The sequence below is a fragment of the Arachis hypogaea genome, chromosome 4 (genome assembly GCF_003086295.3).
Source record: "Arachis hypogaea cultivar Tifrunner chromosome 4, arahy.Tifrunner.gnm2.J5K5, whole genome shotgun sequence".
Classification (NCBI taxonomy): domain Eukaryota; kingdom Viridiplantae; phylum Streptophyta; class Magnoliopsida; order Fabales; family Fabaceae; genus Arachis; species Arachis hypogaea.
In genome coordinates, this window is record NC_092039.1 from 48457765 (window position 1) to 48484415 (window position 26651).

The following is a 26651-nucleotide window of genomic DNA, read 5'->3' on the forward strand; positions in this document are numbered from 1 at the left end:
CCTCTAGGTTTCAAGCCTTTATAAAATCCTTAGTCACCTTCTTGATTGCATCCTTTGAGGCTTCTTTCTTATTGCTAAGTGCTTTGTAAGAGGGCGACTCTTTATGATAAGCTTTCAGCCAACACTCCCAAACCAGTTGGTTTTATGGTGTTAGGTGTTAAGACACCCCTAAGGACTTACTCCCTCAAGTCTCTTTCCCTCATACATACACACCACAGGCATATGGTTTGTTATTTTTCCTTTCTTGAGACCTTGGTGTCTAGCACCTCTTTGGGTTACTAAGTGTTTTATATCAAAGGTTACTCTTGATAGTGGACTTTCAGCTGATAATCCCGGATTAGTTAATCCAAGTTACCAAGTGATAATGCACCCCTAAGAGCTTATTCATCCAAGTATATCCTTTGTACATAAACACTACAGACATATGCCTCAATTTTGAAACCCTTGATTCCTAGCATTGTTTCTTATTATGGTTCTTTCCTTTTCACTTTTATTGCTCTTTCTCTTTTCTTTTTGGGATCTTATTGTTTAGCTAGTCTCAAAGGGTGTGTCTCAAACAAAGGACTTAGGATAGATAGTTGCTTTCTTTCCTTCTTTGGTGAACCAACTTAGCTTACTAATCAACCTACCACAAACATTCAGAATGCACTTCATAAAATAACCCCACTCTTGTTCTTTTCATAACATTTTCTTTTTTTTAATTAACTTAAAGAGACAAGCATACAAGTAAGAAAGGTGAAAGTGAATACTTAAGGCATTAGGCTAGCACACTTAGTTTAAGCAATAAAACTTAAATGCATAATTGAAAGTCCTAAACAACCATGGAAGCATGTTCTATTTCATACATGATTTTCCTTATTTAAAGCTTTTGAAAAGGATAAACTAAGAAGGAACTTCACCACCTTTCACTTGTTAGTATGCTCATGTTCTTCCGCTCCTTTGCCCTCTTGAAGTTTACTTTGTCCACTTGTGCTTCCTCTCAATCGATTCATTCTGGCTATCTTCCAATCCTCCAGTGCCTTCCTTACTGATTCATGACTTTGTTCTATCATTTCGCGCTCCACTCGTGCTAACTCATCTTTTACATCTTCATATTTTGTTATCCCATGATGCAAAACAGGCAGTTGTCCGACTAGGTACCCAAGCCTGGCTTGGGTATTCACATGATACCCAGTCTCACTCATGTAGACACCTTCTGAAAATGCTCTATATTCATAAAAAATATCTGCTTGTTCTCTTTGTTTTCGATGCATCTCATGGATGTGTGCACCTTGATGTGCTTGGATGTTGGTTAGCCTTTGGATGGCTTCTTGTTGCTGATCTTGCTTTTGATTCAGGTTGTGGAATGCTTCACTCCATTGTCTTCCTTGTTCCAATTGCTGGTCCATCAATTGTTTTTGCATTCCCCTTGCTGATCCATCCATCTAGAGAATGATCCTTCTTGGCAGTCTATTAATTGCAGTTGGAACTCCCTTTGTGCCCCTTGTTTTTCCATGCATTGCCTAGATAAGGTATCAATAGCTTCTTGCAATTGGTGCATGCTTAAGGTGGCTGAAGTTTGCTCCTGTGGATGTTGTTCTTCTTCGGCTTGATAAGCTGGCCTCTTTCGTACCCTTCGTGGGGGTAGTGCAGTTGCAGCAGCGTGCATTCGATGATAAGTGATTGGAAGACCAACCTTTATCCACTCGGGGTTTTCATCCTCAAATATCACCCTGGCCAGTTTGTAAAGGCGAAAGATAGTGCTGGGATAACCCAACTTTCCTCCAGAATCGCTCTTCTCAGCAAGCTTCCGAATGCCTTGGGCTATGAGTTCATGAGCCTTGATTTCTCCTCCTTTCATTAGATATTGCACCATCGTTGCTCTCTTGAGGTTTACCTCTGAGTTATTTTCGGCTGGGAGGATGGATCTCCTTATAATTTTGAACCAACCTTTAGCCTCAGGGAGGAGATCTCCTCTTTTTATAAACTTGGGCTTCCTCTTGGGACCTCTTTCCCAATCTGCTCCTTGCACACATATATCTTGTATAATCTGGTCATAATTGGGGTTTTTGTCCATTCTCGAGTGATAGCTCTCTTCTTCAAAAGGTGTGCTTCTCAATTTCAACACTCTCATGATAGTCATGGGACCAAAATTCACCATGACTCCTCTCACAAAGCTTGTGTACGAGTCATCTGCCTTGTCTTGCCTAACTGCATTTGCATAGAACTCTCTTACTAGAGTTGCATTCACTCTTATGATTGGATCGGTGTGGAGCTCCCATCGGCATTGTTCCACTTTCCCTGTGATTTCTGGACACTCGGCTTTTGTGACTTGAAAGCCTAGTTCATAAATGATTTCTTTCTCAGTCATCCACCCATACTGGAGTGCATGATAAAAGGTTCTAAATCGCCCTTCATCAAAAGGAGGATGCTCTATGGGTGCCTTCCCTTTTTGTCTCTTGGATCTTGATGATGCCATGCAATATTGTTGATGTGTTAGTTATTCTCAAGATGGCTATGAGGGTGTATGTGAAGCCTTGGTGAAGGGTGATGTGTGTATGACCGAAAGGAGGGAATGGGAATGGTGAGCATAAGTGTGTATGGAAAAGTTGTATGAAGGAGTTTATATAAGAAGATGGCAATTGATTGAAGGGTGTGGATTAATGATGTTGTTTGATAGTGGACGGTTGGGGTTTTAGGATTGACTGAGCACAAGGATCACCTCCTTTATGGGGGTCTTGGTTCGGTCCTCAAGATTGTCCACTCCAAATGTTGCATGGCAACACTTCCAAGGACATTTCCCATGAAGAAAAGTGTGAAATTCCTTTGGTGTAGTGGCCGAATCTCCCTTCCTCAATTGTCCTATCAAGTACCATCAATGTCCTTTTTGATTCCCTATATACGAAAAGAAAATGTGATGGGTTATTTGAAATTCTTGGTGGGAAAAAGAAAATGAACTAACAAAATATTTATTTTTCTTTTGTTTTCACATGACTAAATGCCTTCCATGAATGCAAATCAATCAACTATTAAGCTTCCCATGCATGCACGTTGGTACACCAAACTTGTTTGTGATCACATGGTGCAACAAGTTTGGAGAATGAATCTTCCTCATAGGGTGTGTTCAAACCTCACTTGATGTGTTTTGAACACCAAACTTATCATGCACTATACGTTGCATGTAGAGGGGCCTTATATTAGTTGTCAAAATTGATTTGAAATTCCATGAAAATTGCTTTATTAATTATTATTAGAGATTTAAGAAAAGAGGTATAAAATATGGGTTGTCTCCCATGAAGCGCTTCTTTAACGTCATTAGCTTGATGGTTGACCCTTATCAGGGTGGTTGGTGGTGCTTGAAATCCTCTCATCTTGTAGTGAACCTATGTCCATTGGCTTTGTCGATAAGCTCCATATGCTCCAAAGATAAGATTTTGTTGATAGTGTACACAGGAGGCAGGTGAGATGGAATACTGGGGAGGTGAGGTGGTATAGATAGAAAATATGTAGAGATCACTTCATCACCTGGTGAGAAATTTTCTGTAGGAATTTTCTTATTTTCTCCATCCCCTTGGACCTTTCTTCTTTGTATCTTTTGATACTTGCTTGTTCTCTATAGCTCCTTTCCCTAAGGGATCCTTGTTGTTGCCTCTGCATGAATCTGGTGGTTTTGGTTCCCTTTGGATTACCTTTGAAGGTGGTTCTTCTTGAATAGGTGGCTTCCCATCTAATGTGGTTTCCAATTGTGTTGTTTGTGCTTCCTTGTTTGCTTCTTGCGTCAGTGCTTCATGCTGCTCTTCTCTTAATTCTTTGTTTTCTTGACTTGATTCTTGTGAGAGTTTAAAAACATTGAAAGTGAGCTGCTCATCATGTATTCTCAGCACTAGCTCTCCTCGCTCTACATTTATGAGTGCTCTGGCTATGGCTAGGAATGGTCTTCCCAGAATGATGGGATAAATAGGATTTTCATCCATTTCCAAAACAATAAAATATGTGGGAAGATAGTAGCTCCCAACCTTAACCAGCACATTTTCAACCACTCCTATTGCTTGCTTTTGAGTTTTGTCAGCCAACCTGATAATTACATCAGTAGGAGTTAGTTCATTGATTTGGAGCTTCTTCATGAGGGAGAGAGCCATTAAGTTGATGCTTGCTCCCAAGTCACAAAGCCCTTTGTCAATCATTGTTCCTCCTATGGCACTAGGAATGTGGAAACTCCCTGGATCCTCCTTCTTTGTAGGTGGCCCTGGTTGAATGAGAGCACTGCAATCCCTCCTTCTTTGTTTCTCCACCCTTCAATGGACTTTTTCTGGCTAGTAACTCCTTTATATACTTGATGTAGAAAGGCATTTGCTGGAGAGCTTTAATAAATGGTATATTTACATCAAGAGATGCAAATATATCAAGGAAACTTGAGTACATTCTCCCTGCTACACCACCTTTAAGCCTGTGGGGAAAAGGTGCATATGGGTTCAACACCTCCTTCTTCTTTAGCTCTTCTTTGGAAGTAAGTTGAGTTGTATAGCTTCCTTCCTCCTGGCTTTCCTTTTGGTTATTCTGGAGGTGTTCTACTCCATTCATACTCCCCTCATTACTTGTGGTTATCATTTTGCATTCTTCCCATCTCACCTTCTTTGTTTCTCCTCTTTGATTCTTCTCTATATCACTGGGGAATCCATCAGTGGGTTTGGGAATTTGTTGAGATAAATACCCTACTTGGGACTCCAATCTCTTGATGTTTTCTCCTTGGTTCTTGATATTGGCTCGCACTTCTTCCTTAAACACTTTATTGTCTTGGACTTCTCTGCATAAGCTTTCAAGTAGAGCTTCAATCTTTGAGAGCCTATCATCTGTTGATGATAGTGGGTTGAGATTAGGTGGTTGAGAAGGTTGGTTAGATGGATGTTGGTAATATCTCTGTGAGGTGTTTTGATGAGTAGCATTGTTGTTGTAGTTGAGGTTGTGGCGTCTCTGATCTTGCCCTTGGTCTTGTTGGTTTCCCAATCCAAAGTTGGGGTGATTTCTCCATCTAGAGTTGTATGTTTTGGAGTATGGATCATGGACTTGTATAGGTGAGTATCCAACATAGTTGGCTTGCTCCCAATCACCTTCTTCTCCTATGTTTACTCCTTCTTGAGTTGATGATGAGGTGATGGCTGCTGCAACTTGTTTCTCCTCCACCTTCTTGGTAAGATCTACTAGCTGCTTGGTGATCATCTTGTTTTAAGCTAACAATTCATCCATGTGGTTCAGCTCCATTACTCCTCTGGTGTTACTTCTTTCGGAAGCATAGAAGTAGTCATTTTCAGCAACTGTTTCAATGACATCTATGGCTTCTTCAATAGTTTTCTTCTTGTTTAGAGAGCCTTCTGATGAATGATCCACAACCTTCTTTGACTCATAGAAAAGACCTTCATAGAAGATGTGAAGTTGAACCCACTCATTAAACATCTCTGGTGGGCATCTCCTTGTCAGGTCTTTGAATCTCTCCCATGCTTCATAAAGTATCTCACCATCTTGTTGTCTAAAAGTTTGCACCTCAGTTCTTAGCCTATTGATCCTTTGAGGAAGGTAAAATCTTGCCAGAAACTTGTTCACCACTTCTTCCCAATTAGTTAAGCTCTCCTTTGGGAAGGATTCAAGACATTTGGATGACTTGTCCCTGAGTGAAAAAGGGAATAAGGGCAACCTATAGGCATCTGTGTCACAAATCCTCAGGAAGGTGGTCAAATGTTGATTAGGATCTTCTTGAGCACCTCCTCCAAATTATTGGCATGTATGGTGGGCTTCTGAATGCTGCTTCCGCAATTTCCAGGATTAGGATTGATATAGGATCCTAAGACTCCTTTCTTGCCCAGCCCGGTTTGCATGGCCTTCTTTGACATGATTATGAGCTTCTTCTTCATGATTGTTCTCCATATTTTCTTCCATGTTGGGTTCAAAATACTCTTCCTCTTCTTCCTCAGCACTAATAATCCTTTTCCCTCTTGCTTCCCTTCTTAGTCTCCAAAGGGTTCTTTCAGGTTCTGAATCAAAGGATGTTGAAGCTCCTTCTCTTCTCCCTGTCATACAACAAACATATTGCACAACGGGAGATAAAATGAAGAAACTATTCTTGTTAGAGTAATTGTTAGTGTGAGTGATGCAAATTATCAAATAGTTAGTGGGTTAGTGAGCAGAATAGTAATCAAAGGAAGAAAGAACGAAAGAAATAAAAGAGGGTGCATGGGGTGAGGAAGAAATTAAACTAAACTAAAAAAAATTAACTGAATAAACTAAACGAAAAGAAAAATGCTCAATCTAGTGATCTTCAAACTTAATCATTGTTGATTCAAAATCAATCCCCAGCAACGACACCATAAACTTGATGCATGAAAACTTGTCTCTCAACAAATTTCCCTTCGGCAAGTATACTGAATTGTCATCAAGTAAAACTCACAATAGAGTGAGGTCGAATCCCACAAGGATTGATTGGTCAAGCAACTTTAGTTAGAAGAATGTGCTAGTTGAGCTAAACAGAATTTAGATTGAGATGCGGAAATTTAAATGACTGGAAATTAAATAACAGAAATTAAAGTGCAGAATCTTAAATGGGAATTTGAGGTAAAGAGCATGAAATTAAATGGCAGAAAGTAAAGTGAATGGGTAAGATCAGAAATGGGGAAATCATTGGGTTTAGGAGATGTTGCATTCTCCGGACCAAGTTCATTTTCATCTCTTCCTCAATCAATGCATTCATTGATCTCCTTGGCAATCTTAAGTGATTGGATCCCAATTCCTTGGCAATCCAATCTCTCTAAGCTTGAACAATTGCCCAATTCCTTGATTTAATTGCTCATGGGAAGAGATGAAGTGTGGTCACTAATTATACCACATGTATTTCCAAATCAAAGTGTTGGGAGGATTACATGTCACTATATCCGCCCAGACCCCAATTTGGTCCAACATGAGAAAACATTTCTAGCATGATCTCTTCATCCCTTTTCGAAGGCTCAAAGGAGATCTAATTATGGAGAGTTTTTTTTCTAAGACAACTAACCAATTGAATTAAGATTGAAAGCTTTCTAGTAAGATCAAGAGAAAAGAAAGAAGAAGAAGAATAAAAACTATAATTGATCCATCAAATTATAATAGAGCTCCCTAACCCAATGAAAGGGGTTTAGTTGTTCATAGCTCTAGAAATGAAAAATGGCAGAAAAGAAGAATACATGCTAAAAGTGTAGAAAAGTAAATCTATAGAGAGTAGTTCCCAAAAGTGCCAAGCTTCTCAAAAAGTTCAAAACTACTCCTATATATACTACTCCTCTTGATCTTCTAGTGAGTTCTTCAAGTCTTGGATGTGGGTTTTGGATCTTGAGTTGAAGCAGTTCTCATCTTTAGTGGGCCCAACTTGCAGAGAAAGATGATTTAGGCTTTGGGTAATTAGTGAGATTTATCGTCGATTTCCATAGTGGGCTCGAGAACGTTAGTGGCATTCACTTTTTTCACTAACGTTCCAACCTCATATATCCATGTTAAATCCAATGTTATTGGGACTCACTTTTTCCAATAACGTTGGCTTATACCCCTTCGCAAACGTTAATGGGAATCACTTTTCCCATTAATGTTGCTTAGTGCCCCTGTGTTCCTACGTTAGAGTCCACGTTAACATTGCTAACGTGACTCTTAACGTAGGTGTGATCCACCTTTGAGAGCATTAGTGACACTCACCTTTGTCACTAACGCTCCAAATGCCATGTTCTCTACGTTAGAACTCACGTTAACTATGTTAACGTGGCTCTTAACATAGTAGTGAAGCCATCTCCCAACGTTAGTGACAAAAGTGAGTGTCACTAACGTTGGTTCCTTGATCTCAACTCCACGTTAACTTTCACGTTAATAAGCTTAACGTAAAAGTTAACGTAGGCTATGCTAGATGGTCCAACTTTAGTGACAAAAGTGAGTGTCACTAACGTTGGCTTGTGTTTCCACTTCCACGTTAGAGTTCACGTTAACTAAGTTAACGTGACTCTTTACGTGGATCATTGCCAAGTTCTCCAACGTTAATGGTGTTCACTTTTACCATTAACGTTGGACTTCCTTCTTCTTCTACGTTAACTACCACGTTAACTTAGTTAATGTGGCATGTAACGTGAGCTTTGGGTGGCTTCGCAGGTGTTATTGGTGATCACTTTTCTCATTAACGTTGCAAGCTTTACCATTCCACGCTAGTGTTCATGTTAACTATGTTAACGTTAATGCTAACGTGGTTTTCCCTTGCTTCCTTTGCCCTGAAAACAAGCAATTAAAGTACATCAAATCTCTAGCCAAAGTCATGAGATTATTGGTGGACGAAATTGTGATCCTTAGTTAATGGCTCTTTGACATGTGCCAAAGAGAACTAATTTAACTAACTGATTACTTTCTTTTCACAATTCCGTTCAACTAACCAGCAAGTGCACTGGGTCGTCCAAGTAATACCTTACGTGAGTAAGGGTCGATCCCACGGAGATTATTGGCTTGAAGCAATCAATATTTATTTTATTAGTCTTAGTTAGGATGTCAACAAGGTTATTTGGATTAAAAGTGAAATTACTAGATTTGATTATAAAAATAAAAGAGGGAACAATGTTACTTTGTTTTGCAGTACTGGGGAATATGTTGGAGTTTTGGAGATGCTTTGTCCTCTGACTTCAACTCTTCCTTGAAATCCTCTTCTCACACGCAGGTTCCTTCCATGGCAAGCTCTATGTAGGGTGTCACCGTTGTCAGTGGCTACTTCCCATCCTCTCAGTGAAAACGTTCCTATGCTCTGTCACAGCACGGCTAATCATCTGTCGGTTCTCAATCAGGTTGGAATAGAATCCATTGATTCTTTTGCGTCTGTCACTAACGCCCAGCCCTCAGGAGTTTGAAGCACATCACGGTCATTCAATCCCAGAATCCTACTCGGAATACCACAGACAAGGTTTAGACTTTCCGGATTCTCATGAATGCCGCCATCAATCCGGCTTATACCACGAAGATTCTGTTGGGGAATCTAAGAGATATTCATTCAATCTGATGTAGAACGGAGGTGGTTGTCAGGCACACGTTCATGGATTGAGGAAGGTGATGAGTGTCACGAATCATCACCTTCTTCACAGTTAAGCGCGAATAAACATCTTAGATAAGAACAAGCGTGTTTGAATGGAAAACAAAGGAATTGTATTAAATCATCGAGACGCTGCAGAGCTCCTCACCCCCAACAATGGAGTTTAGAGACTCATGCCGTCACAAAGTATGTAATTCAGATCTGAAAATGTCATGAGGTACAAGAAATGTCTGTAAAAGTTGTTTAAATAGTAAACTAGTAACCTAGGTTTACAGAAAATGAATAAACTAAGATAATTGGTGCAGAAATCCACTTCTGGGGCCCACTTGGTGTGTGCTGGGGCTGAGAATAAAGCTTTCCACGAGTAGAGCCCTTTCTTGGCGTTAAACTTCAGGTTATGACGTGTTTTGGGCGTTCAACTCCGGATCATGACGTTTTTCTGGCGTTTAACTCCAGACAGCAGCATGAACTTGGCGTTTAACGCCAAGTTACGTCGTCTATCCTTGCGCAAAGTATGAACTATTATATATTGCTGGAAAGCCCTGGATGTCTACTTTCCAACGCCGTTGAGAGCGCGCCAATTGGACTCCTGTAGCTCCAGAAAATCCATTTCGAGTGCAGGGAGGTCAGGATCCAACAGCATCAGCAGTCCTTTATCAGCCTAAGTCAGATTTTTGCTCAGCTCCCTCAATTTCAGCCAGAAAATACCTGAAATCACAGAAAAACACACAAACTCATAGTAAAGTCCAGAAATATGATTTTTGCCTAAAAACTAATAATATTTAACTAAAAACTAATTAAAACATGCTAGAATCTACATGAAATTACCCCCAAAAAGCGTATAAAATATCCGCTCATCAATTATGCATCATTAATTTATCATACAATTCTAGCAAAATACTCATGAAATTATGCAAAGTTCACAAAAATTGCTTGAATCAAGGTGTAAGTGTAATTTCATCCAAAACTTGCCTTATTCACTAAGAAAATGCATGAAACTATCCTAAAACAGTAAATAAAAGGTCAGTGAAACTGGACTAGATGCCCTGACATCAAAAGCATTGAGCTGGAACAAGCACCAGATAGAGAACTACCACAAGCAACCATGAAGAACTCAATCATGCCAACTACCACAGACAACAAAGATGCAGAGTTAGCAAAACTAGAGCTGAAAGCCTTACTACCTAGCTTGAAATATGCATATTTGGGTGCTAACAACACCTACCCAGTAATCATAAATTCAAGTCTGAGTAAGGAACAAGAAGAGGAACTTATCCAAGTGTTGAGACAACACAAGGATGCAATAGGCTGGACACTTGCAGATTTAAAGGGGATCAGTCCTTCAATGTGTATGCATAAAATCTTACTTGAAGAGGATGCCAAACCCTCAAGACAACAACAAAGGAGGTTGAACCCAACTATGACTGAAGTGGTTCAGAAAGAAGTGCTGAAATTGTGGCAAGCAGGGGTGATCTATACCATCTCAGACAGCCCTTGGGTATGCCCAGTGCAAGTAGTCCCTAAGAAGGGAGGGATCACTGTTTTGGCAAATGAAAAGAATGAATTGATACCCACAAGGACAGTGACCGGATGGCGTATGTGCATTGACTACCGAAAACTTAATGAAGCCACCCGGAAGGATCACGTTCCCCTACCCTTCATGGACCAGATGCTTGAAAGATTGGTAGGACATGAGTATTACTGTTTCCTGGATGGATATTCGGGCTACAACCAAATTGTTGTAGACCCCAAGGATCAGGAAAAAACTTCATTTACTTGTCCATATGTTGTTTTTGCTTATAGGATAATGCCCTTTGGATTGTGTGAAGCACCTGCAACATTCCAAAGGTGCATGCTCTCCATTTTTTTAAATATGATTGAGAAGTTCATAGAAGTTTTATGGATGACTTCTCTGTATTTGGGAACTCATATTCTGATTGTCTATACCATCTTGCTTTTGTGCTAAAAAGGTGTCAAGAGACCAACCTGGTTTTAAATTGGGAGAAGTGCCATTTTATGGTGACTGAAGGGATGGTTCTTGGTCACAAGATTTCAAAAGATGGTATAGAAGTAGATAGGGCAAAAGTGGAAGTAATTGAAAAATTATCTCCACCTTGCAATGTCAAAGCAATCAGAAGCTTTTTGGGACACGCTAGGTTCTATAGGAGGTTTATTAAAGATTTTTCAAAGATTGAAAAACCCCTTAGCAACCTACTTGTCTCAAATACTCCCTTTGTTTTTGATATAGAGTGCATGGTAGCCTTTGATGAACTCAAAAAGAAACTCTCCTCTGCACCTATTATAGCACCACCAAGCTGGGATCTTCCCTTTGAACTAATGTGTGATGCATCTGATTTTGCTGTTGGTGCTATTCTAGGACGGAGGAAAGACAAGCTAGTACATCTTATTTACTATGCTAGCAAGGTCCTTAATGAGAATCAAAGGAACTATACCACCACGGAGAAAGAACTTTTAGCCATAGTTTTTACTTTTGATAAGTTTAGATCATATCTGATTGGCTTAAAAGTAATTGTGTTCACTGATCATGCAAAACTCAAATACTTGCTTACCAAACAAGAATCTAAGCCCAGACTAACAAGGTGGATCCTACTGCTCCAAGAATTGGATATTGAGATTAAAGATAGGAGCGGAGCAGAGAAGAAGGTAGCTGACCACCTGTCAAGGATCCCACAAGAAGAAGAAATACAGCAAGTAGCAGTAAATGAAAGCTTTCCTGATGAACAATTGATGATGATTCGAGTAGCCCCTTGGTTTGCAGACATAGCTAACTTTAAGGCTATTGGGGAGCTACCAGCTAACATCAACAAGCACATAAGGAGGAAGCTAATCAAGGATTCCAAACACTACATCTAGGATGACCCCTATTTGTTCAAAAAGTGTGCTGATGGAGTCCTAAGAAGGTGTATATCCCATGAAGAAGGACAGGAAGTGTTATGGAAGTGCCATGGGTCAGCATATGGAGGTCACTTTAGTGGAGAAAGAATAGCAGCAAAAGTGCTCCAATCCAGATTTTACTGGCCAACAATGTTTAAGGATGCCAAGGAAATGGTGTCAAGGTGTGATGAATGTCAAAGAGCTGGTAATCTAACCAAGAGGAATGAGATGCCATAGCAATACATACTAGAGCTGAAGCTATTTGATGTATGAGGAATTGATTTCATAGGACCCTTCCCAACCTCCTACTCAAATAGCTACATATTAGTGGCTGTTGATTATGTTTCAAGGTGGGTAAAAGCCATAGCCACTGCAACAAATGACAACAAGGTTGTAATAAGCTTCTTGAGAAGGAACATCTTCAGCAGATTTGGAGTTCCTCGAGCTCTCATTAGTGATGGAGGGACACACTTCTGCAATAAACAACTCGAGACACTGCTTCTCAGATATGGAGTAAAGCACAAAGTGGCAACTCCATACCACCCACAGACCAACGGGCAAGCCGAGATCTCCAACAGAGAGCTAAAACGAATCCTTGAAAAAACTGTTGGAACCTCAGTAAAGGACTGGTCTAAGAAACTAGACGACACTCTATGGGCCTACAGGACAGCCTTCAAGACCCCCATTGGGATGTCACTATACCAACTACTTTTTGGCAAGGCTTGCCACTTGCCAGTTGAACTGGAGCACAGAGCCTTCTGGGCTCGAAAACCACTGAATTTTGATGAGCAAGCTACTGGAGAAAAGAGATTAATACAACTCAATGAGCTGGAAGAGTTTATAAATGAAGCATATGAGAATGCAAAAATCTACAAAGAGAACACAAAAAGGTAGCATGACCAAAAGATAGCAAGAAGGGAGTTCACTGAAGGACAGTAGGTGTTATTCTACAACAAAAGACTCAAGTTCTTCCCTGCAAAACTCAAGTCTCGATGGTTAGGACCTTTCACTATACTCAAAGTGTTTCCCTATGTTCATGTGGAGCTCTGATGGCAGGGCATCTAGGCCAGTTTTGCTGACCTTTTCTTTACTGTGTTAGGGTAGTTTCATGCATTTTCTTAGGGAATAAGGCAAGTTTTGGATGAAAATACACTCACACCTTGATTTAAGCAACTATTATGAACTTTGCATGATTTCATCAGCATTTTGCTAGAATTGCATGATAAATCAATGATGCATAATCTCATGACTTTGGGTAGAGCTTTGATGCACTTTAATTGCTTGATTTCAGGGCAAAGGAAGAAAGGAAGAAACACGTTAGTATAGGTTAACGTGAACACTAACGTGGAATGGTGAAAAGCTTACAGCGTTAATGAGAAAAGTGATCACCAATAATGCCTGCGAAGCCATCCAAAGCTCACGTTACTCGCCACGTTAACCAACTTAACGTGGTAGTTAACGTAGAAGAAAAAGGAACTCCAACGTTAATAGAAAACGTGAACACCACTAACGTTGGGGAACTTGGCAATGATCCACGTTAAGAGTCACGTTAACTTAGTTAACATGAACTCAAACGTGGAAGAGGAAAACAAAAGCCAACGTTAGTGACACTCACTTTTGTCACTAACATTGGACCAACTAGCATTGCCTACGTTAACTTTCACGTTAAGACCATTAATGTAAAAGTTAACATGGAGTTGAGATCAAAGAGCCAACGTTAGTAAGACTCACTTTTGTCACTAACGTTGGAAGATGGCATCACTACTACGTTAAGAGCCACGTTAACTTAGTTAACGTGAGTTCCAACGTAGAGAATTTGGCATTTGGAGCATTAGTGACAAAAGTGAGTGTCACTAACGCTCTCGAAGGTGAATCACACCTACGTTAAGAGTCACGTTAGCTATACTAACATGGACTCTAATGTAGGAACAAAGGGGCACTAAGCAACGTTAATGGGAAAAGTGATTCCAATTAACGTTCGCCAAGGGGTACAAGCCAACGTTATTGGGAAAAGTGAGTCCCAATAACGTTGGCCAAAAATTGAAAAGGCAACGTTAGTGGTCACGTTAAGACCACAAACGTTGAATTTAATGTGGATATATGAGGGTGGAACGTTAGTGGAAAAAGTGAATGCCACTAATGTTCTCGAACCCACAATGGCACTCAACGTTGAATCTTACTAAATTCCCAAAGCCTAATTCATTTTTCTCTGCATGTTAGGCCCACTAAAGATGAGAACTACCTCAACTCAAGATCCAGAGACCACATCCAAGACTTGAAGAAATCACTAGAAGATCAAGAGGAGTAGTATATATAGGAGTAGTTTTGAACTATAGAGTAGCTTGGCACTTTTGGGAACTACTCTCTGTAGATTTACTTTTCTGCACTTTTAGCATGGATTCTTCTTCTCCGCCATTTTTCATTTCTCGAGCTATGAACAAATAAACCCCTTTCATTGGGTTATGGAGCTCTGTTGTAATTTGATGGATCAATTATAGTTTTCATTCTTCTTCTTCTTTCTTTTCTCTTGATCTTACTAGAAAGCTTTCGATCTTAATTCAATTGGTTTGTTGTCTTGGAAAAGAAACTCTCCATAATTGGATCTCCTTTGAGCCTTGGAAAAGGGATGAAGAGATCATGCTAGAAATGCTTTCTCATGTTGGACCAAATTGGGGTCTGGGCGGATATAGTTGCATGTAATCCTTCCAACACTTTGATTTGGAAATACATGTGGTATAATCATTGACCACACTTCATCTCTTCCCATGAGTAATTAAATCAAGAAATTGGGTAATTGTTCAAGTTTAGAGAGATTGGATTGCCAAGGAATTGGGATCCAATCACTTAAGATTTCCAAGGAGATCAACGAATGCATTGATCGAGGAAGAGATGAGAATGAACTTGATCCGGCGAATGCAACATCTCCTGAACCCAATGATTTCCCCATTTCTGATCTTACCCATTCTCTTTACTTTCTGCCATTTAATTTCATGCTCATTACCCCAAATCCCCATTTAATATTCTGCACTTTAATTTATGTTATTTACTTTTCAGTTATTTAAATTTCTGCATCTCAATCTAAATTCTGTTTAGCTCAACTAGCATATTCTTCTAACTAAAGTTGTTTGACCAATCAATCCTTGTGGGATTCGACCTCACTCTATTGTGAGTTTTACTTGACGACAATTCGGTATACTTGCCAAAGGAAAATTTGTTGAGAGACAAGTTTTCATGCATCAAGTTTATGGTGCCGTTGCCGGGGATTGATTTTGAATCAACAATGATTAAGTTCGAAGATCACTAGATTGAGCATTTTTATTTTCGTTTATTTGATTCATTCAATTTTCTTTTAGTTTGTTTTAATTTCTTCCTCACCCCCTTCATCCTCTTTATTTTTTTTTTGTTCTTTCTTTCTTTGATTACAATTCTGCTCACTAACCCACTAACTGTTTGATAATTTGCATCACTCACATTAACAATTACTCTAACAAGAATAGTTTCTTCATTTTATCTCCTGTTGTGCAATCTGGCTGTTGTAGGACAGGGAGAAGAGAAGGAGTTTCAACATCCTTTGATTTCGAACCTGAAAGAACCCTTTGGAGACTAAGAAGGGAAGCAAGAGGAAAAAGGATTATTGGTGCTGAGGAAGAAGAGGAAGAGTACTTTGAACCCAACATGGAAGAGAATTTGGAGAACAATCATGAAGAAGAAGCTCATAATCATGCCAGAGAAGGCCATGCAAATCGTGCTGGCAAGAAAGGAGAGTTTTAGGATCCTATATCAATCCTAATCCAGGAAACTGTGGAAGCAGCATTCAGAAGCCCACCATACATGCCAACAATTTCGAACTAAAACCCCAGCTCATCACTCTTGTTCAGAATAATTGCTCATTTGGAGGAGGTGCTCAAGAAGATCCCAATCAACATTTAACCACCTTCCTGAGGATTTGTGACACTGTGAAGTCCAATGGAGTCCATCCAGATGTCTATAGGTTGCTCTTGTTCCCTTTTTCACTCAGGGACAAGGCATCCAAATAGCTTGAATCCTTCCCAAAGGAGAGCTTAACTAATTGGGAAGAAGTGGTGAACAAGTTTTTGGCAAGATTTTACCCTCGTTAAAGGATCAATAGGCTGAGAGTTGAGGTGCAAACTTTTAGACAACAAGATGGTGAGACACTTTACGAAGCATGGGAGAGATTCAAAGACCTAACAAGAAGATGCCCACCAGAGATGTTTAATGAGTGGGTTCAACTTCACATCTTCTATGAAGGTCTTTCATATGAGTCAAAGAAGGCTGTGGATCATTCATCAGGAGACTCTCTAAACAATAAGAAAACCATTGAAGAAGCCATAGATGTCATTGAAACAGTTGCTAAAAATGACTACTTCTATGCCTCCGAAAGAAGTAACACTAGAGGAGTAATGGAGCTGAACCACATGGATACATTGTTAGCTCAAAACAATATGATCACCAAGCAGCTAGTAGATCTTACCAAGAAGGTGGAGGAGAACCAAGTTGCAGCAGCCATTACCTCAGCATCAGCTCAAGAAGGAGTAAATATAGGAGAAGAAGGTGATTGGGAGCAAGCCAACTATGTTGGAAACTCACCTAGACAAGTCCATAATCCATACTTTAAAACTTATAACTCTGGATGGAGAAAGCACCCCAACTTTGGATGGGGAAATCAACAAGACCAAGGGCAAGATCAGAGACGCCACAACCTCAACTCCAACAATAATGCAACTCATCAAAATACCTCACAGAGATACTACCAACATCCATCTAACCAACCTTCTCAACCACCTAATCTCAACCCACCATCATTAACAGATGATAGGCTCTCAAAGATTGAGGCTCTACTTGAAAACTTATGCAAGGAAATTCAAGATAGTAAAGCTTTCCGGGAAGAAGTGCAATCCAACATGTAGAATCAAGATGCTGCCATCAAGAAACTGGAAACACAGATTGAGTTTTTATTCAGGCAAGTCCCTGGACACAACAATTGCAGCAATATTAACTCAATACCAAAGGAGGAATGTCAAGCTATCACCCTCAGAAGTGGGAAGGAATTGAAGGAGACCCACAAGAAACCACCAGAGAAGAAATTGGATGAAGAAAACAAAGGACATGAGGAAGCTCAATCCTCGAACCCTAAGCCACATCAATAAGGAGAAACATTCAAACCATGCTTCTCAAAGGCTCCATACCGCCAGCAACTGCAATTAAAGTAGAGGGGAGAGGACAACCAATTCTCAAGATTCTTGGAAATCTTCAAGAAACTACAAATAAACATACCCTTAGCTGAAGTAATAGAGCAGATGCCACTTTATGCCAAGTTCCTGAAGGAATTGATGACCAAAAAGAGAAGGTGGAAGAATAATGCGACCGTGGTGCTTGATGAGCGGATAATTTGTACGCTTTTTGGCATTGTTTTTAGTATGTTTTTAGTATGATCTAGTTAGTTTTTAGTATATTTTCATTAGTTTTTAGTTAAAATTCACTTTTCTGGACTTTACTATGAGTTTGTGTGTTTTTCTGTGATTTCAGGTATTTTCTGGCTGAAATTGAGGGACCTGAGCAAAAATCTGATTCAAAGACTGAAAAGGACTGCAGATGCTGTTGGATTCTGACCTCCCTGCACTCGAAGTAGATTTTCTGGAGCTACAGAAGCCCAATTGGCGCGCTCTCAACGGCGTTGGAAAGTAGACATCCTGGGCTTTCCAGCAATATATGATAGTCCATACTTTGCCCAAGATTTGATGGCCCAAACCGGCGTTCAAAGTCACCTTCAAGAAAATGCCGGAACTGGCACCCAAATGGGAGTTAAACGCCCAAACTGGCACTAAAGCTAGCGTTTAACTCCAAGAAGAGTCTCTACACGAAAATGCTTCATTGCTCAGCCCAAGCACACACCAAGTGGGCCCGGAAGTGAATTTTTATGTCATTTACTCATTTCTGTAAACCTTAGGCTACTAGTTCTCTATAAGTAGGACCTTTTACTATTGTATTAGAAGACTTTGGTAGCTATCTTCATTTTTATGCTATCTTAGATCATTGGGAGGCTGGCCATTCGGCCATGCCTAGACCTTGTTCTTATGTATTTTCAACGGTGGAGTTTCTACACACCATAGATTAAGGTGTGGAGCTCTGTTGTACCTCGAGTATTAATGCAATTACTATTGTTCTTCCATTCAATTCCGCTTGTTCTTGTTCTAAGATATCACTTGTTCTTCAACTTGATGAATGTGATGATCCGTGACACTCATCATCATTCTCACCTATGAACGTGTGACTGACAACCACCTCCGTTCTACCTTCGATTGGGTGAATATCTCTTGGATTCCTGATTGCACGATGCATGGTTGATCGCCTGACAACCGAGTGCTCGCCTGACAACCGAGCCAACCATTCCGTGAGATCAGAGTCTTCGTGGTATAGGCTAGAACTGATGGCGGCATTCAAGAGAATCCGGAAGGTCTAACCTTGTCTGTGGTATTCTGAGTAGGATTCAATGATTGAATGACTGTGACGTGCTTCAAACTCCTAGCAGGCGGGGCGTTAGTGACAGACACAAAAGAATCGCTGGATTCTATTCCGGCCTGACCGAGAACCGACAGCTGATTAGCCATATGCTGTGACAGAGCATAGGAACATTTTCACTGAGAGGATGGGAGGTAGCCACTGACAACGGTGAAACCCTACATAAGCTTGCCATGGAAAGGAGTAAGAAGGATTGGATGAAGACAGTAGGAAAGCAGAGAGACGGAAGGGAAGGCATCTTCATGCGCTTATCTGAAGTTCCTACCAATGAATTACATAAGTACCTCTATCTTTATCTTTATGTTTATTTCATTCATCACCATATCCATTTGAGCCTGCCTGACTAAGATTTACAAGATGACCATAGCTTGCTTCATACTAACAATCTCCGTGGGATCGACCCTTACTCGCGTAAGGTTTATTACTTGGACGACCCAGTGCACTTGCTGGTTAGTTGTGCGAAGTTGTGTTTATGCCATGGTATTGAACACCAAGTTTTTGGTTTCATCACCGGGGATTATTTGAGTTGTGAAAAGTATTGATCACAATTTCGTGCACCAAGTTTTTTGGCGCCGTTGCCGGGGATTGTTCAGTTTGGACAACTGAAGGTTCATCTTGTTGCTTAGATTAGGTATTTATTTTTTTCGAAATTCTTGAAGAGGAATTCTAGAGTTTCATGATGATTTGTTGAAGTCTGGCTGGCTGAGAAGCCATGTCTAATTTCATTGGACCGAGGTTTCAACTTATCATCACAAGAGCTTGTTGATTTTTATCAATCTTGCTTTTGGAGCAGTGATCTGCTAAGGCTTGGCTGGCCATTGGCCATGTCTAGAGTTTTGGACCGAAGCTTTCTTTGAAAGCTTGGCTGGCTGTGAAGCCATGTCTAATTCCTGGACCGGAGTCTTAGACTAGCATTGCACTGATTCCTGGGATTCTCATTGAGAATTTTGATACCTTTATTTTCTTCTTCCACTTAATTTTCGAAAAAGCACAAAAAAAAATTTACAAAATCATAAAAACAAAAAAAAATTTTATTCTATGTTTCTTGTTGAGACACTAGTCTCATCTTAAGTTTGGTGTCAGTTGCATGCATTCATTCATGTGTCTTAGTGATCTTCAAGATGTTCTTGATGATTTCTTACTTTGATCTTTGAATTCTCTTGACTTGAGTGTTTGTGTGTCTCATATGCATTCTCATTACTGTCAGCAGTATACAAACTGCTAAGTTTGGTGTCTTGCATGCATTGTTATTTGATTCTTGTTGCATTTTGATTTTTCCTTATTATTAAAAATCCAAAAATATTTTTTATTTATGTCTTCTCAAGTCAATACTACAGAGAATTGAAGATTCAGAATATACAGCAGAGGAATTACACAGAAAAAGCTGGGCGTTAAAAACGCCCAGTGAAGAAGGACAGACTGGCGTTTAAACGCCAGCCAGGGTACCTGGTTGGGCGTTTAACGCCCAAAAAGGTATAGTTTTGGGCGTTAAACGCCAGAATGTGCACCATTCTGGGCGTTTAACGCCATGATGGCTAGAAGGGAAGATTTTGTTTTCAAATCAATTTTTTTTTTCAGTTTTCAAAATCTTTTCAAAATCAAATCTTTTTCAAATCAATTTTTCAATCAAATCTTTTTCAAAATCAATTTCTTTCCATTTTCAAAGATACTTACTATCAATTAATGATTTGATTCAACATTTCAAGTATGTTGCCTTTTCTGTTGAGAAAGGTTTAATGTTTGAATCATATCTTTTCTTGTTAGTCAAGTTTTTAATTTTCAAAATCAAATCTTTTTAAAAATTGTTTTTCAAATCATATCTTCTCAATCACATTTTTTAAAACTAATCATATCTTATTAACCACATCTTTTTCAAAATAGTTTTCAATCAAATCTTTTTAATTTCTAATTTCAAAATCTTTTTCAAAAATCACTTGATTTCTTTTCCACTTTCATTTTCGAAAATCAAGTATTGTTTTCAAAAATGTTTTCAAAATCTTTTACTTAATTTTCGAAAATTACTTCCCTCCTTTTCACATCCTTCTATTTATGGACTAACACTATCCCTTAATGCAAAATTCGAACTCCATCTTCTTGATAAGTTCGAATTTTCTACTTCTGTCTTCTACTCTTCTTTTCCTCTGACACTTCAAGGAATCTCTATACTGTGACATAGAGGATTCCACATTTCTTGTTCTCTTCTCTTTCTTATGAGCAGGAGCAAAGACAAAAACATTCTTGTTGAGGCTGACCCTGAACCTGAAAGGACTTTGAAGAGAAAGCTAAGAGAAGCCAAAGGACAACTCTCTTTAGAGGACCTGACCAAATTCTTCAAAGAAGAAGAACACATGGCAGCCGAAAACAACAATGCCAACAATGCAAGGAAGGTGCTAGGTGACTTTACTGCACCTACTCCCGATTTCTACGGGAGAAGCATCTCTATCCCTGCCATTGGAGCAAACAACTTTGAGCTTAAGCCTCAATTAGTTTCTCTAATGCAACAGAATTGCAAGTTCCATGGACTTCCATTGGAAGATCATCATCAGTTTTTAGCTGAATTCTTGCAAATCTGTGACACTGTCAAGACTAATGGGGTTGACCCTGAGGTCTACAGACTTATGCTATTCCCTTTTGCTGTAAGAGACAGAGCTAGAGCATGGTTGGACTCTCAACCTAAAGAAAGCCTGGACTTTGGGAAAAGCTAGTCAATGCCTTCTTGGCAAAGTTCTTTCCACCTCAAAAATTGAGTAAGCTTTGAGTGGAAGTCCAAACCTTCAGACAGAAGGAAGGAGAATCGCTCTATGAAGCTTGGGAAAGATACAAACAATTAATCAGAAAGTGTCCTTCTGATATGCTTTCTGAATGGAGCATCATAGGTATTTTCTATGATGGTCTCTCTGAACTATCCAAGATGTCTTTGGATAGATCTGCAGGAGGATCTCTTCATTTGAAGAAGACGCCTACTGAAGCTCAAGAACTAATTGAAATGGTTGCAAATAACCAATTCATGTACACTTCTGAAAGAAATCCTGTGAACAATGGGACTAGTCAGAAGAAAGGAGTTCTTAAGATTGACACTCTGAATGCCATATTGGCTCAGAACAAAATATTGACTCAACAAGTCAATATGATTTCTCAAAGTCTGTCTGGAATGCAAAATGCACCAAGCAGTACTAAGGAAGCTTCATCTGAGGAAGAAGCTTATGATCCTGAGAACCCTTCAATGGAAGAGGTGAATTACATGGGAGAACCCTATGGAAACACCTATAATCCTTCATGGAGAAATCATCCAAATTTTTCATGGAAGGATCAACAGAGACCCCAACAAGGTTTCAACAACAATAATGGTGGAAGAAACAGGTTTAGCAATAGCAAGCCTTTTCCATCATCTTCTCAGCAACAGACAGAGAGTTCTAAGCAGAATAACTCTGACTTAGCAACCATGGTCTCTGATCTGATCAAAACCACTCAAAGTTTCATGACTGAAACAAGATCCTCCATTAGAAATTTGGAGGCACAAGTGGGACAGCTGAGCAAGAAAATTACTGAACTCCCTCCTAGTACTCTCCCAAGCAATACAGAAGAAAATCCAAAAGGAGAGTGCAAGGCCATCAACATGGCCGAATTTTGGGAGGAAGGAGAGGCAGTGAACGCCACTGAGGAAGGCCTCACTGGGTGTCCACTGGCCTCCAATGAGTTCCCCAATGAGGAACCTTGGGAATCTGAGGCTCAGACTGAGACCATAGAGATTCCATTGGACTTACTTCTGCCATTCATGAGCTCTGATGAGTATTCTTCCTCTGAAGAGGATGAGTATGTCACTGAAGAGCAAGTTGCTAAATACCTTGGAGCAATCATGAAGCTAAATGACAAGTTATTTGGAAATGAGACTTGGGAGGATGAATCCCCTTTGCTCACCAAAGAACTGGATGACTTGTCTAGGCAGAAACTGCCTCAAAAGAGACAGGATCCTGGGAAGTTTTCAATACCTTGTACCATAGGCACCATGACCTTCAAGAAGGCCTTGTGTGACTTAGGGTCAAGTGTAAACCTCATGCCTCTCTCTGTAATGGAGAAGTTAGGGATCTCTGAGGTACAAGCTATAAAATTCTCACTAGAGATGGCAGACAACTCAAGAAAACAAGCCCATGGACTTGTAGAGGATGTTCTGGTTAAAGTTGAAGACCATTACATCCCTACTGATTTCATAGTCCTAGAGACTGGGAAGTGCATGGATGAATCCATCATCCTTGGCAGACCCTTCCTAGCCACAACAAGGGCTGTGATTGATGTTGATAGAGGAGAATTGATTATTCAAGTGAATGAAGAATCCTTGGTATTTAAGGCCCAAGGATATCCCTCTGTCATCATGGAGAGGAAGCATGAAGAGCTTCTCTCAAAACAGAGCCAAACAGAGCCCTCACAGCCAAACTCTAAGTTTGGTGTTAGGAGGCCACAACCAAACTCTAAGTTTGGTGTTGAACCCCCACATTCAAACTCTAAGTTTGGTGTTGGGAGGTTCCAACATGGCTCTGAGCATTTCTGAGGCTCCATGAGAGTCCTCTGTCAAGCTACTGACATTAAAGAAGCGCTTGTTGGAAGGCAACCCAATGTTATATCTTATCTATTTTATTTTGTTATTTTCTCTTTTTTGTAGGTTGATGATCATGAGAAGTCACAAAATCAATGAAAAAAGCAAAAACAGAATGAAAAACAGGAAGAAAAACAGCACACCCTGGAGGACGCACCTACTGGCGTTTAAACGCCAGTGAGGTTAGCTGTTGGGCGTTTAACGCCCAGTCTGGCACCATTCTGGGCGTTTAACGCCAGAAAGGGGCACCAGACTGGCGTTAAACGCCAGAAAGGGGCAAGAAGCTGGCGTTAAACGCCAGAAATGGGCACCAGCCCGGCGTTTAACGCCAGAAATGGCTAAAAACGTGATTTTGTTTGCCATTTGGTGCAGGGATGACTTTTCCTTGACACCTCAGGATCTGTGGACCCCACAGGATCCCCACCTACCCTACCACTCTCTCTCTCTTCTTCACCCATTCACCAATCACCTCAACACCTCTTCCCCAAAAACCCTTCACATATCAAATCCCATCTTTCTCTTCACCACTCACATCCATCCTTCATAAATCCCCACCTACCTCACCATTCAAATTCAAACCCTCTTCCCACCCAAACCCACCCTCAAATGGCCGAACATCCCTCTCCCCCTCTCATATATAAACCCTCCTTCACACCTTCATTTTCACACAACCTAAACACTACTTCTTCTCCCTTTTGGCCAAACACAAAGCCCTCTCCATCTCCTTCATTTCTTCTTCTTCTACTCTCTTCTTCCTTCTTTTGCTCGAGGACGAGCAAACATTTTAAGTTTGGTGTGGTAAAAGCATTGCTTTTTGTTTTTCCATAACCATTTATGGCATCCAAGGCCGGAGAAACCTCTAGAAAGAGGAAAGGGAAGGCAAAAGCTTCCACCTCCGAGTCATGGGAGATGAAAAAATTCATCTCAAGGGTGCATCAAGACCACTTCTATGAAGTTGTGGCCTTGAAGAAGGTGATCCCCGAGGTCCCTTTTTCACTCAAAAAGGGTGAATATCCGGAGATCCGACATGAGATCTGAAGAAGAGGTTGGGAAGTACCAACCCCATTCAACAAGTCGGAATCTTGATGGTTCAAGAGTTCTATGCCAATGCATGGATCACCAAGAACCATAATCAAAGTGTGAACCCGGATCCAAAGAATTATCTTACTATGGTTCGGGGGAAATACTTGGATTTTAGTCCAGAAAGTGTGAGGGTGGCGTTCAACTTGCCTATGATGCAAGGAGATGAACATCCTTACACTAGAAGGGTCAACTTTGATCAAAGGTTGGACCAAGTCCTCACAATCATATGTGAAGAGGGCGCCCAATGGAAGAGAGATTCAAGAGGGAAGCCGGTTCGATTGAGAAGGCATGACCTCAAACCCGTGGCTAGAGGATGGTTGGAGTTCATCCAACGCTCAATCATTCCCACTAGCAACCGGTCCGAAGTTACCATAGACCGGGCTATCATGATTCATAGCATCATGATTGGAGAAGAAATAGAAGTTCATGAGGTTATAGCCCAAGAACTCTATAAGGTGGCGGACAAGTCCTCTACTTTGGCAAGGTTAGCCTTTCCTCATCTCATTTGTCACCTCTGTTATTCAGTTGGAGTTGGCATAGAGGGAGACATCCCCATTGATGAGGATAAGCCCATCACTAAGAAGAGGATGGAGCACACAAGAGACCCCACTCATCATGAGATCCCTGAGATTCCTCAAGGGATGCACTTTCCTCCACAAAACTATTGGGAGCAACTAAACACCTCCCTAGGAGAATTGAGTTCCAACATGGGACAACTAAGGGTGGAGCATCAAGAACACTCCATCATCCTTCATGAAATTAGAGAAGATCAAAGAATCATGAAGGAGGAGCAACAAAGACAAGGAAGGGACATTGAGGAGCTCAAGCACTCCATAGGATCTTCAAGAGGAAGAAAGAGCCGCCATCACTAAGGTGGACCCGTTCCTTGATTTCCTTGTTCTTTATTCTTCTGTTTTTCGAATTTCATGCTTATGTTTATCTATGTTTGTGTCTTGTGATCATTAGTGTCTTAGTGTCTATGCCTTAAAGTTATGAATGTCCTATGAATCCATCACCTCTCTTAAATAAAAACGTGCTTAATTGAAAAAGAAAAAGAATTGCATGAATTTTGAATTTTATAACAGTTTAATTATTTTGATGTGGTGGCATTACTTTTGTCTTCTGAATGTATGCTTAAACAGTGCATATGTATCTTGAATTTGTGGTTCATGAATGTTGGCTCTTGAAAGAATGATGAAAAAGGAGACATGTTACTGAGGATCTGAAAAATCATAAAAATGATTCTTGAAGCAAGAAAAAGCAGTGAATACAAAAAAAAAATCCGAAAAAAAAGAGAAAAAGAAAAGAAAACGAAAAAAAGGGAGAAAAAGAAAGAAAAAGAAATAAAGTTGTGATCCAAGGCAAAAAGAGTGTGCTTAAGAACCCTGGACACCTCTAATTGGGGACTCTAGCAAAGCTGAGTCACAATCTGAAAAGGTTCACCCAATTATGTGTCTGTGGCATGTATGTATCCAGTGGTAATACTGGAAGACAGAGTGCTTTGGGCCACGGCCAAGACTCAATAAGTAGCTATGTTCAAGAATCATCATACTTAACTAGGAGAATCAATAACACTATCTGGATTCTAAGTTCCTAAAGAAGCCAATCATTCTGAATTTCAAAGGATAGAGTGAGATGCCAAAACTGTTCAGAGTCAAAAAGCTAAAAGCCCCGCTCATCTAATTGATACTGATCCTCACAGATGTTTTTGGAATTCATTGCATATTCTCTTCTTTTTATCTTATTTGATTTTCAGTTGCTTGAGGACAAGCAACAATTTAAGTTTGGTGTTGTGATGAGCGGATAATTTGTACGCTTTTTGGCATTGTTTTTAGTATGTTTTTAGTATGATCTAGTTAATTTTTAGTATATTTTCATTAGTTTTTAGTTAAAATTCACTTTTCTGGACTTTACTATGAGTTTGTGTGTTTTTTTGTGATTTCAGGTATTTTCTGGCTGAAATTGAGGGACCTGAGCAAAAATCTGATTCAGAGACTGAAAAGGACTGCAGATGCTGTTGGATTCTGACCTCCCTGCACTCGAAGTGGATTTTCTGGAGCTACAGAAGCCCAATTGGCGCGCTCTCAACGGCGTTGGAAAGTAGACATCCTGGGCTTTCCAGCAATATATGATAGTTTATACTTTGCCCAAGATTTGATGGCCCAAACCGGCGTTCAAAGTCACCTTCAAGATTTCCAGCGTTAAACGCCGGAACTGGCACCCAAATGGGAGTTAAACGCCCAAACTGGCACTAAAGCTGGCGTTTAACTCCAAGAAGAGTCTCTACACGAAAATGCTTCATTGCTCAGCCCAAGCACACACCAAGTGGGCCCGGAAGTGGATTTTTATGTCATTTACTCATTTCTGTAAACCTTAGGCTACTAGTTCTCTATAAGTAGGACCTTTTACTATTGTATTAGAAGACTTTGGTAGCTATCTTCATTTTTATGCTATCTTAGATCATTGGGAGGCTGGCCATTCGGCCATGCC

At 40.2% G+C, this 26651-nt stretch overlaps 1 non-coding gene across 1 annotated transcript; it reads left to right on the top strand.

Annotated features, from left to right (window-relative positions):
• Positions 1–5424: 5424 nt before the first annotated feature.
• On the top strand, positions 5425–5532 carry LOC112798495 (small nucleolar RNA R71). Its single transcript, XR_003200105.1, has one exon. It is a non-coding gene; the product is annotated as a small nucleolar RNA R71 (small nucleolar RNA).
• The last annotated feature ends 21119 nt before the right edge of the window (positions 5533–26651 follow it).